General features: G+C 35.8%; 1 protein-coding gene across 1 annotated transcript in view; it reads right to left on the reverse strand.

Moving 5' to 3' along the window:
- The window catches only part of LOC145684880 (uncharacterized), a 605,514-nt gene that overhangs the window by 160,963 nt on the left and 425,901 nt on the right, over nucleotides 1-18,650 (reverse strand). Inside the window, exon 4 of the mRNA XM_081757236.1 lies at nucleotides 9,095-9,160. The gene's annotated coding sequence lies outside the window, so the exon portion shown is untranslated. The remainder of the gene's footprint in view (nucleotides 1-9,094; nucleotides 9,161-18,650) is intronic.

Raw genomic sequence — 18,650 nt, forward strand, 5'->3', positions numbered from 1 at the left:
TCGTGGCTTATGTCACAGCTTTGAAACACTATGTAGAATGACCTAACCCGTAGTTTGTACTTTTCTTAGAAGTACTTTTGGAAGCTGAAGACAAGGGAAAAGTGCCATATGATTTGAACTTATTTGAAAAAGGATGTTACTTTTTGTACTGATGTATACGTTTACAGAATTGTTCTGTTGAATTGTACAGGATAAGCATACATGGAAAACAGAGACATTTGTTACTCTCATAAGCGTAGGTATTCAATCGTGATGTCTTAAAGAGTATAACGATTAGTAATTAATTTTGAAATAATACACTGGTGCAGTTGAATTGCACGACCCCACTTTCTAAATTGAATGTGAAAGATAATCAAGATTTCCGTACACCATTAAAGTTATTTGTGATAACTTGTTTTTACTGGACACTGGGACAGTTGTATCTGCAATTGGTATACGGCATTGGCAAAACTTACTTCGCTCATAGAAAAATTTTACCTTATGTAGAAAGTTACATAATACAGGTAACTTTGATATTTCTGTTGGTGGAAATACGAGGGGAAATTCATTTGAGTGGAAATAGGTTAAACTTACCTCTGGTTGTATTGAAAGAAATTCTTAATTTACCTCTATGTTGGAGAGCACAGTGGCTTAGAAAAATCCGCTTACACTGAGAAAAATCCGTTATCCGGACAGCGCTATATTGTACAAATATATGGAACCCTTATGTTTACTATAGACATAGGCATGGAGCACATGTTATTCATATGCTACATACGTTCTGTATTTTTCCGCTTAGATGTTACATCATGCCGTTGCAGGATGTCCGACATCTAACAGTCTTCCGTGTGTTACATACGTCAGTTATATGTTACATACCTCCACTGAGAGTTCCTGACTGCTTATATACAACTCTTTCGTTCGTACGAAAAATACTTTTATTCGGAACACTTATACAGTAAGTTACGTATAAAATATACTGTACGTTGAGTCAAAAACTACAGGATTTACACATGTAATCTATGTTTTTACGTAGGCCACATTAGTTTTTTTTTTTTAGTATACCTCTGGTGCGTGGGGTCCCGTGTTCGATCCCGGCCCAAGTGCGTTTGTGGTGAACAACATCATGTCCTTGAATTATCTCGGGGTACTCCCGTTTCCTCCCACATCTTCGTTCCACCAATCATTCCATCATCATTCACTTGACTTAACCTTCGTCTCCTGTAGCCTAAAGGGCACAAACGTGTGACGTTACACTGAATGGTTTTATTTTTACCTCCATGCAGCAAATTTTCTACAAATACACATCAAAACAAATTTGTGTAAGAAATATATTAAAATTGGTAGAGTAGTTCTGTTATAGATGACAAATAGATAATAGGAAATAGTATATGATATATGGAAGGTTCAGCCATATGGTATTGGTGAATGCCTCCAGAAATGCTTCTGGCTTGTCTGTACAAAGTAGCCGTTAAACAAGACCCCTTAAAGAAACCTGCCATGATCACAAGGGATCTTGAGACAGTAATCTAGAAATAGCACAATTCTATCTGTTGGCTAGAATCCCCTTCTAAGAATATATTCACTCTTCATCTCATCATCATTCATTTCTGATCATCTCATTCAGAAGCGTACGCAGGACTTCATTTCGGGAAGAGTCAAACTTAATAGGAGGGTATTTTATACTAAAATTTCTAAAATTGTCCCTAAAATTAGGCTAAATTTACACAAAAGTCGAAATTTCGGGGGGAGGGATTCCGGACCCCCAGGACCCACCCCCTGCGTACGTCCCTGATCTCATTTAACTTACAGGCCATCAAGTATGGAATGTAAGCTTTAAAAATAATAAATAAACTACATTATTTAAACGATTTTAAGCTCTCTAACAGTCAATTCCAAGTGGCAGAAGTGTGACGTAGGAACATTCTTTAATCTGAGAAATAACAGAGGAATAGGTTGAGGACAGAAATGGAGCATGGACGGTCATTTGCGGAAAATTAATTTCCGGTTTCTGGAAATCACATTCTCCGTTTTCCTCTTTTCGGGAAAATTTTCCGTTTCCGCTTTTCCGGAAAATTTTTCGTTTTCTGTTTTCCAGGAAAATTTTCCGTCTGGTGTTTTTTTTTTTAATTTTCCGTCTTCTGCTTTACCCGAAATTTTTTCCGTCTTCCGTTTTCAATTTTCTGGTTTGCGGAAAAAAATATTTCCCGTTTTCCGTTTTTCCGAAAAATGCATCCCTAGAATGGAGTAGCATGAAACAGGAGAATGCAATAACCAAGCGTTGGCAGTGATCCACGAGTAGTAAAGCCTGCTAAATCATCGACTACGATATCGACGTTCTTCTTTGTCTATTGTCACTGAATTTTACCAACATCAGGTTCCTTCCGTATTCCTTCTCCTCTCCGCGTGGTTTACCGAGAAGAGGAGTGCCAAACTGTGAATTCATAAAGCGTTCCGTTGGAAATGATTGCTCTTAAGTTGAGTTGATTTTGAGTTTAACATCCCTTTCAGCAGCGAGGCTATATGATACGGGATCTACTGATTAACGTGGAATCCGAACCACAGCAGTGGTTCTTAACCGATGTGTCGCAACACATTGGTTTGTCATGCAGCCTCCTTAGATGTGCCCGGAAATTTTAGAATTTAGAAATCATGATGAATTTAATAATAATTAGTTAAAATCGAGACAGACTATACCAGTCAACACCTCCAGCGGTAGCAATAAGGCTCAGTTCTATATAGAGTCATTATAAAAACTAATTGGTTTCACTATTATAATAGATATTATTATTATTATTATTATTATTATTATTATTATTATTATTATTATTATTATTATTATTATTATTATTATTATTATTATTATTATTATTAAATATCAAACAAATGTATCACGATAACCTGGACGTTCAGTGAAATGTCTCCTAAGTCAAAAAAGGTTGAGAACCACTGCCCTATACCGAGTAAGTAACTCTGTTGGAATGAATTCGAAAACAAAAATGTTGAATAGCATACTATTTGTGATTGACAAAAAAATAAAATAAAATAAAATAAAATATGAAAGAAATTCCGAGTTCCCATTCTTTTGTATTGCTGTAAAACAACCATGAAGAAAGAAATAAAGAAAAAAAGATAAAAATAACAGACAGAAATGGCGTTTTCCCATGTTGTGGTTTCTTGACATCTCGGTGGGAGGTCGATTACAAACCACCGACACCTACTATATGCTGTAATAATCACCGCATATAGAAAATGATGGGATACGGACAGTGATGGACTGCTACCAACAGTAACATCAATGATTCTGTTAAAAAAAAAAAAAAGAAAGAAAGAAAAAAGAGAGAGATTGAAGAAACCGTGGAAGAAAATTGCTGAAAAGGATTTTTACACAAAAGAATCTCATACACACAGAGAAAGAGAAAAAAAAGTGAATGTGGACTCCCACACAGGAAGAACGTGGCCATGAATATCTGTGACTATTATTATTTTCGGGGCTCTTCTTTCTGTCTTTCTTTTTCATGCAAGCCTTTTCTTTTATGCTTTTATTGATTTTGAGAGGAGAAAGTGGGGGGTGGGAGGAAATCTGACTTGAATTCTGTGTCTACGTAGTGCCAAAAACTCGACTGCCTGCCTATGCTACGTGACCTTTTTGGGTGACTTTAAATCTCTTCCAAATGGAACTACTGATCCGGTGCGAAAGACATGATACCACTACCGGATGTGCAGCTCTACTATCGACAAAAAAAAGGCAGGATCACTTACCCACTGCTGTTACTACGCCACTCAGACAAACGTGTTGGGGGACAAGGAGGGAGGACGAAACGGGGTAGGGGTTAGTATTGACATTGGTAGCGGTAGGCGCTAAGTTGACATTTGGGTTCTTTCGAGAACACGAGGATTTAGGGGAGAGAGGGGCGTTACTGGATTAGGAGTGACAGAGAACGGTGTGTGTGTGTGTCCTCGTGAGGAGAGACATGGCGTACAACATACAAGAACGTGGGTTCGTTTTCCTCTATCCATACCAGAGACTCATATGTGACATAACGGCCGCTGTCCGAACACATCCAACATCCCGAACACCATGAACGATGGCTTTCCAGCCATTCTCAGCCAGACAATATATAGATAGAGTTGGTTCCCTCTCTTGGCTGGAGGGATGTTTACCGGAAGCTCGGGAGAGGTATTTGGTTCATGTCCAACATGTTTGCATAGCAGACGTTCCTTAGTAATTTTGCATTACAAAGGACTTTTTTATTATTTTTTTATGTTTATTTTACATACTGTTATATGGTACAGAAGAATTTAATGCAGCTGCAAGTAACATGTTTATATAATAGGAGCAATAAATGTAAATAACCACAAACATGCTATAAACAGCTGTTACATTTTATTTTCACACTTAAAGCTGTAGTTTAGAGGCATGTAGTGTGGAAACTTATTTTCGTATGTGTTAAAAGAAAGTTCTTTCCCGCACCCAGCCTACTTTTTTCTCCCATTTTTCAAAAATATTTTAAAAAAAACGAAGAATATTTGGGTATTTTTTTTCTTTATAGCTTACTCATACTAACCAAATATTATGAAACAATGTAATGGAATCTTTATTTAATGTTCCATGACTATCCTCTATCTGTAAGCTTTTTATTTAAATTGTTCTCCGCTTAAGAGTCTTCATTCCGGCGAAATTAAATTACCGCTAATTTTACAGTAATTATGTGATATCTTCAAATAGATAAAAGATAATCGAAATGTGGAACAAGAGCGCACTAGATAATATTGTTTTACATGAGATATCATTATCACGACTCACTTATCTGCTTTCGATTTCGAGCCATTTTGAAAATCGGCATTTATTTTCGCGTTTCTAAACAGCTGAAAACGGAAAGCCACTAGGTGACTTGTGATAACGGTACTTCACGGAAAATAATATTGTCTAGGGCGCTCTTGTTCCACATTTCGATTATCTTTTATCTGTTTGAAGATATCACATAATTACTGTAAAATTAGTAGTATTTTAATTTCGCCGGGCTGAAGACTCTGGAGCCTTGTCACCTGTCAATGCACTGAATACAGTGTTTGAACACGATTTATAACTTTTGGCTGTTGTTTATTAAAAATGTTCAAAAAATATCAGGAAGTATTCCATTAGTGAATAAACAATGTCTAGAATGTAGCCTAACAGTGACTAATAGGAACTGCCCTAAAAGTGTTCAAAATGTTCCTCAACGTCAGATATGCCTAATGAGTATACGGGTACAGAAATGACTTTCACTTCATTCATTATGATTTACACATTTACAAGTTGTTTCTGCCTGTGTATTCATTGGAGCACATCAGAAGTTCAGTAAAATTTGAACACTCCTAGGGCAATTCTTGTTATTCACTGTTAAGATACAGTCTAGACATTTTGTGTGTTAAGTGATGGAACACTAAAGGACATGTTTGAACGTGAAACAATGGCCAAATATATTTTTAAAAAATGTTCGAACACTGATTAATTTTCTGCAGTGCGCTGTCCCATTGCTCCAATAAGGAAAAAAAAAACATATTTTCTACTTATTTCCTTCGTCCCGCCCTTAATACTTTCAAAATCCGTAATTTAAAGGGAAATTTTGAACTTTCACTTAGCAAGCCACTACTCCTATCCTAAACACCTAAGGTACTATAAATAAATGGTTTGTAAGTCATTAACTTTTGAATGAATCAGGCTTTTGAATGATACTACATTCTTCTGGGATGCAAAATTTGGGAAATAATTACAGTCTTTTTCGAGAATTAAAAAAAAAAACAAAAAAAAAACGAAACTCTGCTAACATACTTGGACACTCCTAACAAGACCAGAAGGTCGGTACTATCACCAAAGTACGTAAATAATAATAATAATAATAATAATAATAATAATAATAATAATAATAATAATAATAATAATAATAATAAACGGTCTTGTTTCAAGACTTTTTTGAAATTATTGAAATATTTCTAATAGGTACGAAGATTTTTTTAAAAAATATTTTCGAACAAGAAATGTAATGCTAAATTTGTGAGGAAAAGTTAAAAAAAAAATCTTTTACAAGATTCTTATCATTATCATTCTGCCATTACTGGGAGGTCACCTGCCTCAACTGAGAAGCTTCCATGCGTCACGGTCTTCTGCTAACCTTTTTGTCTTCATGTGCGATTTTTCTGTTTTAATATCGTTCATCAATTGCAGTCTTCTTCGCCCTTTCCCTCTCAACCCTGCCACTATATCCTCTAGCACGTTCCTAATGATACAGTATCTTTTCAGTCAATCAGGGCGGATCCAGGGGGGGGGGGGCGACCAGGGCGATCGCTTCCCCTAGATGAGGAAACTTTCTTATTTTATATATAAATAAAATCCATCCCAGAGTTTGGAGCTCTTGAAAGTAGCTCTAAGTAGCAGTATTACAACGCATCACCCCTCCCCCAGAAGTCCGTCCTGGATCCGCCCCTGCAATCAATGTCCCAACTAGTTTTCCTTCCTCTTTTCAGTTACTTCTAAAGTTATTATTTTCCTCCTCAGCATCTCTAAAATACGTTTATTCATTTTCCACTGCTCAGTTCTCTCCGTTCTTCTCCACACATACATTTCGGAAGTTTCCAGTCTTTTCACTCGCTTTTGCGCAATGTTCATGTTTTTGCTCCATATATTACAATACTCCACACAAAACATTTTATGAATCTTTTTTCAACTTTGGGAGGTGGGGCAGGGTGGCTCAGTGATGGAGCACTTGTCTCTGGTACCTCTGGTGCACTTTGTATTACTTTTTTTCCTTCCATTTTATACATGTGCTCAAGTATAAATCTGGCGCTAGCCAAATTAAATATTAGATTCAAAAAATATTGCTGTTGATCTAAAATATTCCAAATAATTTTCCTCTCTCTTTTTATCTTTTCTTTTCTTTTTTTCTCCCAAATTTTGCGTTTCCTTACTTTGGACCGTCGCTCCTCCTTCCTCATGGCAAGGCACTGTGTATATGTGGCTTGTATGTCCAAATTTCTCTTATAAATGTGGCTGTATTGACCAATGGCATGTATGATCCGAATGTATTCAGTGACTGCTCTGTTTCGGAGACGAGGCGTGCTTGTCATGTGGTGTCTGAAGCCTAGAACCTCTGAAACATGCGATCTAGCTTTCACTTCAGTAAACTTATTGGTCTCAATGGCAACAGAATATAATAACGAGAGCTAAAGATGGAAAAAGCAGGAAATTGTATCATTCGGCAAATGTTTCAACTGTTGTGGCAATTTTAATGCATTTTTGGCTGTATTAGGAAACATTTAAGTGCATAATTTCTAGATATTAGGCAAATGAACGTATAACTCGACTTTAAAATTATACTTGCCGGAACAATCACCTGCTAATGAACACTTCTCTTATTATAGAACGAATCATATATTTTATAAGTACGATTTGTAATGCATTTACAGAAAATTATGTTCTCTTTATACAAAAAAAAAAAAAAAACACTGCAAAATACTGTTCTTAAATTTGTATATTCGATCTAAAGTTGTTGACAAATATAAAAGTTTTATTATCGACTGGATCTATATTCCTTTTTATAGAAATAACTTGTGATTTTTACCTGTTGTAATATTGAGGTAAATTACTTTTCATTGATAATATACGAGCCTTCATCAGTAGTCTAATGGTTAGCATTCTTTTTATTTTTCGTACACAAGATCACGGGTTTGAACCCGCTGACGAAGCATCCAACGCACTGCAGTGATCAGATCCCACTTTAAACAGAAGGATCCTCTGTGTCTTTATACAAAATCACTGCTAACACAAGACGTAGATCCAAACGAATCAATGATTCAACAATATGAAAGCACAACATAGTCTATGTTTAACGGTGTCATTGATTCAGCTTACAGTGTAACAATCTTCTAGGAACCTGTATTCTGTGAATAAATTGAAATCTACATATTGTGTAAGATGTTTCCATTCTGTTAACAATTAAAACATTCATAACGAAGATAAAAGACAAGTAGTACAATGTAAGGAATGAACTCAAATAATGTAACTAACATTGCTGTATACCCGTAGGGGGGAGGGAGCTCTCGTAAGGTTAATCTGCACCCATGAACGTAACTCCTATCCTAAGAATTTCTAAAGTACTACGAGTGAATTCCGTGATGAAATAATTGCATATAGTGTATTATAATAGGATAACATCTAATCATTTACACACGTATTAACAATCTGTACGTAATTATTTGGGTATGCACTAGGATAATAACAGTCTAGAAAGTCTTATTAAAGCGAGAAAAGTCAAATATATATTTTTAATTTGATTTATTATTCTTGTATATCGAATTCTGTATCATTGCCGTGATAATAACTATAGGCATGGAAGCAGTGCAAGTTCATAAACCATGTATATTATAATATTTTCAAAATTACTCCCAATATCTTCCAACACGGATATTTGCTTTTATTTATTATTATAAGGCACACTTTGAACATCATATAAACATGGAAAAGATTCATAAAAATATATTAATTCAACAACTCTTGCTCTGTCCCATGAAGCCAACATAGTTATTTTGTATTGCGCTGATTGGCTATTGAATGTTCTTGAATTAGATTGTTAACAATAGAACCGAACGATGTCTCTTGAACGAAACTATTAACATCAAGTCAAACATGACGTCAGTGCTGACGTCTTTTGCATCAAATAGTCTCGAATGATCTTGAACAAGAGTATTGTTCAAGCTTTCTTTGACAGTGTACAAGCAGCATTACTGACTTGTCAAGATCATATTTCTTGATTTATTCCTTACGTTTGTTCTTTTGATTGGCTGAGAAAGAGATATGCAAACTATAACATCAGAGACCACTTAGTTTTAAATTATGGTTTAAAACTAATACTTTTTGTGCTATATAACCCAAAATTGGGAAACTTCTAGCTCATAAACGAAAGCGATTCTGTTTTTTTTTTACATTGAGTTCTTTGTTTTTTGTGAATAGAAGTATCTGCAAAATAAAAGAAATTTTCGATCATCCTCTATTTAATTAAATTATTCTATAGTTTTTGTCTTTATTTTTTAAATACCATGTTCTTTATAGTAACTAACGGTATTTTTATACACATACCTATGGATCAATCTTCTCCTGCTAAAACACCGACGATCAGTGGATCAACAGATCTCCAAATATGACCTGGAAATAAAAAGATTATTATTATTATTATTATTATTATTATTATTATTATTATTATTATTGATAGTACATTTAAAGTGTAGTCAAATGGTTGTGAAGGTACTTAAATTAAGAAGAGGTGATTTTTGGTATAGAAAGCCAGAGATAATGACGTGAGAATATGTTGAGCTGAGTACACATCACTTAATTGAAAGTTATTCCGTCATTAATAATCTTTTGTAACATGTAACACTACTTTTTTTTTAAGTAATAGGTCTTGATAAATCTACACATAGAAATTAAAAGATACTAAAAGAAATTAAAAGTTACACAGAGAAATTAAGATATACTGTAGAGTCTACTGTATACATAAGATACATGTAAAGGGAAACAAAATATAAATTAAGAGATATAGAGATAAAATAACAAATACACATGTAATTAAGAACAACACAGATAAATTAAGAGATATAAAGAGAAAATAACAAATACACAGTTTAATTCAGAACTACACAGATAAATTAAGAGATATAGAGAGAAAATATCAAATACACAGTGTAATTAAGAACTACACAAATAAATTTATATATATATATATATATATATATATATATATATATATAGAGAGAGAGAGAGAGAGAGAGAGAGAGAGAGAGAGAGAGAGAGAGAGAGAGACTGAGAGATACACAATGAAGTTAAGAGATATTTAGACAAAAGGAACATTACAAAGAAACTAAGAAAGATACAGAGAAATTAAGTGATTGATATATTAACATACACACAAAGAAATTAAGAAATACGCAAAGAAATTAAAAGATAGAGGAGACCGGGGCTTGTTGTGACAGGGGCAGGTTGTGACAGCTATGTTTCTAGGAAAAGTACAATATACACCACCTGGCGACGCTGATTGACGTCTAGTCACGAGCTCACAGGCTATTGTTTCCCATCAGTGTGAGTCGCGCCATGCAAGAGCAAAGAAGAAAGTTGGTTTTGTGGAGGTCTTGATCTATTTTTGAAGGTAAGTTTGATTTCTGTTTTCTTCAATATAAAATAGTTGGAAATATTAATGTTTTTTTCTAAAAACTAAAGCAACTATAATACGCATGTAAACGGTTTTGTTTGTTGGTAAAGTAAAATTGAAATACTGAATTGCCAATAAAAACAAGAAAATACCCATTGGGGCTAGTTGTGACAAACTGCTCGGGGTAAATTGTGACAAATGTCACAACTGACCCCGCAGGAAACCAGACAATAGAAGTTTATTGTCTAATTAATTTTATTAATTTTACATAAGGGATATTTTTAATGTTTTGTTAGGACGTGGCCCGTTATTAGTATTGGGAAGAAATTTCCGATTTCTTATCTAATACCAGGCTCTATGGGCCTGGGAGCCTCTATAGAACTGACTGAGCCACACAGTCACAGAAACTATTCCTTGGTTCTTCTTTCAATTGACAGATAATAATTAAATGATTATGTAACTATAATATCTTTATATGCACATTAGAAAACTACATGTATGGTGTATTTTTTTCATTTCAGGGAAGGAAAATCCTCTTCCAGCTTCTACCATTGGATACAAACGCAGCCGACAGATGTTTACAGACACCCAGGAAGAGGAGTTGGTCCAATATATCATGACTTGTAGTAAATTATACTATGGATTGTCACCCAGAGAAGTTCGTCGACTGGCTTATGAATACTCAGTTGCTAATCACATTCCCACCCCAGAAAAATGGATTGACATGAACATGGCTGGAGTTGATTGGTTCACTTTATTTATGAAACGTCACCTTAGTTTATCAATCCGATCGACACAACCTACAAGCTTAAGTAGGGCAACAAACTTTAATAGGCATAATGTGAATATGTTTTTCGATAACCTTTCTGCTGTTCTTGATAAATACCAGTTCCAGCCTCAAGATATATATATATATATATATATATATATATATATATATATATATATATATAATGTGGATGAAACTGGTATTACAACTGTACAGAAGACAGGTAAGGTAGTAGCAGAGAAAGGAGTCAAGATAGTAGGTACTGCTACATCAGGTGAACGGGGTAGCTTAGTAACAGTTACAGTAGCAGTCAATGCTATCGGAAATGCTTTGCCACCAATGTTTGTCTTCTCTCGAAAGAGATTCGATCGACTTCGATTTCATGGTAAAGGTCCTATAGGAAGTATTGCAGGAAGTAGCCCATTAGGTTGGATGACAGGAGACCTGTTGGTGAAATTCATGGAGCATTTTGTCAAACATACAGGCAGTTCTCTTCAACATCGTGTCCTTTTGTTGCTTGATAACCATGAATCTCATATCTCAGTGCAGGTAATCAATTATGCCAAGAAAAATGGTGTTGTTGTCCTATCATTCCCACCTCACACGTCCCATAAGCTGCAACCCCTGGACAGAGGAGTATATTCTTCATTTAAAAAGTTAGCTGCAAATGGAATGGAATCCTCAACGAACTTTACAGATCATAACGAAGAACAAGGACCAACTAACATTACACAAGAAGTGAATTCAGAACTCCCAGCTCTACCTGTGAAAGAAACAAAGCAGCCTTATCCAGCAACAAACCGTAAAGTATCTGAAACCTTATCGACTGTTGACAATAGACCTTCTACAAGTAAAGAAAAACCACAACTGTCGTCTATGTAAAAAAATGCCTCACGACGAAACGTCTAGAAATAACAGTAATCCTCATCATGTTAGTCCTAACGCCCTTCGTCTGTTACCAAAAGCTAGACCCAGAGAAACTAAAGGAGGAAGGAAGAAGCGAGTGTCCGCTGTACTCACTGATACTCCAGTTAAAGAAGCATTAGAAGGAGAAACAAGAGCAAGACATGAAAAGTCTCTTAAGAAGGGTATAAGCCGTAATATTTTGAATAGCTCTATGAAAAAAGGGGTGAAAATTTCAAAACATAAAAATGATAGTGACGATGATAGTGAAGATAGTTTTTGTCTTGTGTGTCTGGAACCATTTTCTAATTCCAAACCCAGAGAAGCGTGGGTTAAATGTGTTGACTGTAACCAGTGGTCACACGAAGCTTGCACAGAAGGTAATCCTATTTATGTATGCCACATTTGCAACTCGGATGATGATAGGGGGTCTATGTAGTCTAGGTTTGCATCATAAGTCATTTCGGAAAGGAATTGTGATTGTATTATAAAACTGAGTATTAGGAAGAAAGTATTGTGGACTCATATAACTGTGTACGATAACGATAATTTAGAAAGAATATTCAAATGAAAAGTTGAAACTGGTTTCTTTATGTATAGAAAATATTTTTGTTAGGGAACATTACTTTTTCGTTATGTTTAGCACAATTTATATTAAAATTACATAAGCGAAATCGTGCACATTTCTTTCTGTCACAACTTACCCGATCAAAGTCACAACCTACCCCAGCAAGGGGCATGTTGTGACAAAACATTTGTGTTTGTTTTTTCTATTGTATTATTCTTGTAATGAAAAATATAGATGCAGAAAAAATTATGGAAGTAGTCTAATGTCTAAACTTTATTTTAAGACAAAATTTTTTGACATTTAATAAAAATGGGATCTTAGAAAAAATAAAAACTGAATTTTGTCACAACAAGCCCCGGTCTCATCTACACGTGGAAATTATGAAGGATACAGAGAAATTAAAGCTCTTCACTACCTCCCCTAAGCTCAGCTTTCACTTTTTACATTTTCTATTAACTTGAAGATAAGAAAGAAGATTTTAAAAATGTAGAGAGTTAGCCAGGTAGTAGCTGTAAAATGCTATTACATTCATAGGTAAAAGTGAGGGGGACGAGAAGGACGCCGTTACCCCACTTCCAAAAACTAATATATGGCGTCCCGTTACTTTCTAAAAGGTAGCAATGGCAAAGATAGGCACGGGGGACAACGTGGCATCATGCGTCCTCCTACTATTTCAGATCTAATTTAACCACTGATTACACGAACTAATAATAGTTGCTTTTAGGACTTCATATATAGTATAAAAATTCGGGTACTAAATATTTATAACGTATCCGACAACTATTAAATTACAAATCTACAATTCTGGTCTGTAAAGTTGGACACACCTCAACCCTGTCTTGTAAATATATCTATATTTTTCTTAACAAACTATTTTTTTCTTCAGAACAATCAATAACAAACGATTGGCTTCGGTTTTGAATCGAAATTTGAAAGTGGGGACAGTGTGAAGTTGCCTCCAAGACTATTTTGTAAATATCTGTTCTTACTTTTCGAAACAAATGATTGTTTTCTTTAAAACAATCGATAACGAACGGAAAACAAGCAATTGACTTCGGTTTTGAATCGAATCGTGATCTTTCGTGCCTAACCGGTTGGTGGAAGCGTCTTTGGTGTGGGATACCCGGCTTCGATTCCCGGCGGGAGCTCATGTGGTTCGGTCAAGTCTCATATAGCCTCGCTGCTAAAAGGGACGCTAAACTCAAAACTAAATCAAATTAAATCGGTTTGGAATCGAGAAACTGTGGACGAACTGTGAAATTGCCCCTCAAAGTTGTTCCCAACTTTATTTTGTAAACATCTCTGTATATTTTTCGAAACATTTTTTTTTTTCTGCAAGACAATCAATAACAAACGAAAAACAAACGATTGGTTTTCGTTTTGAACCAAAATTTGAAAGCGGGTGCTCCAAATTCACACAGTAAGCAGTGGTGCTCTTAAAAATAATTCTTGAAAGTGTACCTTAGAAGAACTTTTAGTCATGAAAAAGTGAAGAAATTGGAATTGTTGTTCGTCTGTTTACGATTCACAGAAACAGTTGTTTTCAAATGTATCTCTATTTCTCATTAGATAAAGAAAGAGAAAAAAAGGCGTTGCTTTAATCTTCTTCACGTTTCCACATCCACTTAATGCGGATGTTTAATCTACTTCCTCATTGTCGCTGGCTTTTGTTGTCTGAAACTCATCCATATATCAGGCGTTAATGACAAGAGGAGTGAACTCAAATTGGACTTCTACAACAATGCGCCGATTCGAAAGAAAAACTGCCAACTTGCAAATGACTCTTTGTCATAAATTTACGTCACAAATAGTTGACATAACAGAAATGTTCTTTTCGCCTCATTTGTTCTGACCCCATGACGTCAATTTGACTCTTTAGGATATTTGGAGTAACGTTAATGCCACGACAAAGACAGCAACGTCCTGTGTTCTCTCGTGAGTGAATAAAAGAACTGCGTCCTTACAAGGAGACAAAAATACAAGCACAAAAGAGAAATGTGTTCGGTGAGAAATACAAGATCATTTTGGTGAGGTTTGCAACATTCCACAGATTCTCGAGTCCGTAAATGAGTCGCATTTTACAGCATGACTAGGCAAGCCCTCGTAAAATACAAAGCTTAACTCCTAGTCCAGATGTGCTTACGAGTTTTTCCTGGAGATTAGACACAGACCATGCTGCCTGTCTTTGTATGCAGCGTTACCATCTTCAAACTCTCTAAAATGCCACTACTCCAAAAGAAAACCTAAAATGAAATTATTTTCTGAGTGTTTTGCTCGAAATGAAGTAACTTCATGTACCTAAGTGGGTCAGAGTAGAACTTGAAGAGGTCAATAATTTCAAGTATCTGTGAAGTATTTTGACGAGAGACGCTTACTGTACTAAACAGATCAGGTCAAGAATTGCCATAGCCAAAGAAGCATTCAACAAGAAAAGACCACTCTTAACTAGCAGGCTCAATATTGGACTTAAGAAGAAGTTGGTCAAGTGTTATATATGGAGCATTGGACTTGGAGCATGGTTCAGAGACTTGGACATTACGGAAGTTGGAGAATAAATATTTAGAGAACTTCGAAATGTGGTGTTGGAGGAAGATGGGGAAGATAAAATGGACAGAGAAAGTAACAGATGAGGATATTTTGAAACAGATAGGGGAGAAAAGAACGTTTCTAGGAAGGCCAATTGAATTGGACACATCTTGGGAAGAAATTGTGTTCTTCATACCGCCATAGAAAAGCCGACCCTAGCAATTACCCTGTTGCTCTACGGGCAAGTCCGCTTTTGTGTGCAGCACTTATGAGTTTACATTAATAAAAATGCTCCGGTGTAAACGCAATACCTATTTATAATTAACATTCAAGGCTTATGTTGCATTACCAGAGATACTAATCCAATAGAGATTTCCCGTTAATTTTCACTCTCCGTACTTCAATTCTCTGAATAATGTATGAACCACAGTGAATTCCTTGATGGAAAATGCTACTCCCAGACAAGTAATACCTAGGTATAATGACCAACGGAAAAATTCATGGTCAGTGCTCACTCAATCATAACGCTATATTATTATTATTATTATTATTATTATTATTATTATTATTATTATTATTATTATTATTATTACATTATAGCCTGGAGTTGATGAACGTTTGCATAGATGGATTGTCAAAAGAAGAAAAAATTATTGTAGAAAGTACTGTACGATGTAAAAAAAAAAAAGAAAAAGAAAAGAAAAAAGAAAACACTGTAACTAGCAAATTGTATCTATTGTTGTTTGTCTTTTCCTAATATGATGACACATATTTTTAACAGTGACACAATACTCCTAACAGTGACACATATAGTTCTAACACTGACACCACGTTACTTGTAATAGTGATACATATATTCCTATCCTAATAATAACACAATACTCCTAACGGTAACATAATGCTCCTAACAGTGACACCACGTGTAGGAAAACTGGGAGAATCGTGCGCGGCGGGTAATCGTGCGCACCGCAATTTCTCATATTTGGAATATCATTAGCGATTCCAGTGAGGTGTTGGTGGTTCCAGGCAAAACACTGCAGACACGACCCAGTGCGTTCAGTGTTGATGAGGAGTGAGCTAGACTAAACGGAAGAAAATTCCTACAATTGTAATTTACGAGCTGTGTAAAATAAAAGGAGGTAAGCCTACATTTTGTAACTTATGACGTTAAAGTAGGTATAGTGTGAAAGAGAATTTCTTCCTGTAGAACATAATATAATGAGGTTGCCCTGTCGCTCAATGTCCCTTTGTTGTGAATAAAGTTTATTTCGACAGCACGTATGGGGTAATGGTGCGCGCATATGCTCATGATTCCCAGACCCATTCAAATATTGTGGAACAAGTTTAAAGTTCATTCTTCATAATTTTTCATTACAGATGCCGAGCAGATACATTAGGAAAACAATAAAGAATTCCTATTCGCAAGAAACTTTGCACAATGCTTTCGATGCACTATGGAACGATGGCATAAAAAATTAGAGAAGTAGGAAGATGTTACGAAATATCAGAATCAACATTGAGAAAATACTTGATACTAAACTGGTCATTAGTACCAAGATTAGGCAGGCATTCAGTTCTTTCCAAAAGAGTAGAGTTAGAACAAAGAGACTGTGTGTTTACTCTGAGTAAAGTATTTTATGGTTTGACACCGAAAGAGCTGAAATCTTATCGGAAAGAAACCTTATCGGTGTCATCTGAGGATTCCGACGCTGGCCTTTCAGACATTTGCAGTGGTGATGATATAGATGTTATATGGATATCAAGTCTGACGGCTCGATTCTTGCGGAAGAAACAAACTTATACTGTATGTGGAGAACGTGGCAAAAACAAGGATCTTTGGTACAGGTGCGTAATATGTGCATCCTGGAGTCATGCAGAATGCACTAGTTATGATACTGCCAAAGATTATGTGTGTGATTTTTGTGTGCCCGGACGTTCAAAGTAGGTGCCTCATTTCTATAATTCTGCAATATTCTTCCAGTCCGTGTATCTAAGTTTAAGTGGAAGGCTGTGAAAGCGTTTGTTAAAGAAGACCTATTATCAACATATTTTACTTGACTACTATTTCAAACTAATGTTAATAAAGTGTGAATTACAACTGCAAACGTGTTTTCATTAACCTTCGGATCTCCAGATTTTCTGTGCACCATTACCCAGCCTTCTGCGCCCAATTACCCCATAGAGTGGATCTTTGCGAGCACACACATATCTTATTCTATTGCAGTAGGTTCTTTCCCTATGTTTAATTATAGACCTAAACTAATATTACTGTATGACGGTACAGTGGAGAAAGAATCTATTGAGGTAATTACTATGTCTTTGTCCTCATTGTCAACACCACATGAACGTATTTGGTTTAGGTGCGCACAATTCCCCCACTTTCCCCTACTCCTAATAGTAACACATGCGAGAAGCAGTCAAAAATTAATGGAATTCTGTTGTAGCTCCTTATTATCGCAACATACTCTAGTAGCAGTGACAACTTGCGAACCGCTTGCTATAAGCTTGAATTGCAAGTCGGCCAAGCTTGCATCCAGTTTGATTGGAAAACGTGCAAGCATGCCGCAAGCTGGTTTCCAGTAACGAAGTTACATGGGGGGCAACCTTGCAGTCAGTGTTCTATTCAAGCTTAACGCAAGCCTTTTTTCGTTGCGGCAAGTCAATTGCCAATGAACGGCCAGTAACGCTATGACGCTCTGTGAGGAGTCTATAGCATCGCTTACAAATACAAGAAAAGGCAGATTGTATCAAAGGCATGCGTTTCAAGTGCAAGCGTAGAAAGCCAAAAGCCAATCACGCGCCAACTGGCCGAAAGCTTTCTTGCTACTATTAGAGTAAGTACACATTTACTTAATTGCCTTCAAAGTTGACACCTTCAGAACTCACACATACTTGTTCCACCGCTCCTGTGATCTTTAGAAACACCGATGAACGTCCTCTGTTGGTATCTTCCGAAGTTCAGGAGTTGCTTTGGTTTCAATCTCTTCTACGTTGGCGAAACGGAAAAGGCCCATTTTTAGCTTTGGGAAGAGCCAAACATCCGATGGTGCCAAACTGTTTTTAAGGATATCAAAGTCTCTAAAGCAGATTTTCCCAATTTGCACATGAACTTAATATTTATACGCTGCTCGATCTGCGAACTTACACCAACTGATGCGTTCAGCTACATTACTTGTACACTGCCTGTTATGACTTGTCAAGTTCATAATTAGGCAATCTAAGAACTATACTGTAGAAGATTTATTGTGATTGGATCACAAATGCGAAAAGTAGAACAACATTCCAGGAACTTTTTGATTGTTCCTCGTATATTCCTAACAGTGAAACGCATACTTCTAACATGGTGGAAAATATCTCAGATATTTTCGTTTCCTCTGAAAATCTCATTCCATCATTTCTTCCATCAGTATTCGCTTGCGTTAATCATCTGTCTTCCATAGCCTAAGAGCATAATCGTGGGACGTTTAATTGAAAGATTTTACAGTTAGCCTAAGAGCATAATCGTGGGATGTTTAACTGAAAGATTTTACAGTTAGCCTAAGAGCATAATCGTGGGACGTTTAACTGAAAGATTTTACAGTTAGCCTAAGAATATAATCGTGGGACGTTTAACTGAAAGATTTTACAGTTAGCCTCAGAACATAATCATGGGACGTTTAACTGAAAGATTTTACAGTTAGCCTAAGAGCATAACGTGGGACGTTTAACTGAAAGATTTTACAGT

The sequence above is a fragment of the Thermobia domestica genome, chromosome 1, assembly GCF_964235325.1.
Source record: "Thermobia domestica chromosome 1, izTheDome1.hap1.1, whole genome shotgun sequence".
In the NCBI taxonomy this organism is placed as follows: Eukaryota; Metazoa; Arthropoda; class Insecta; order Zygentoma; family Lepismatidae; genus Thermobia; species Thermobia domestica.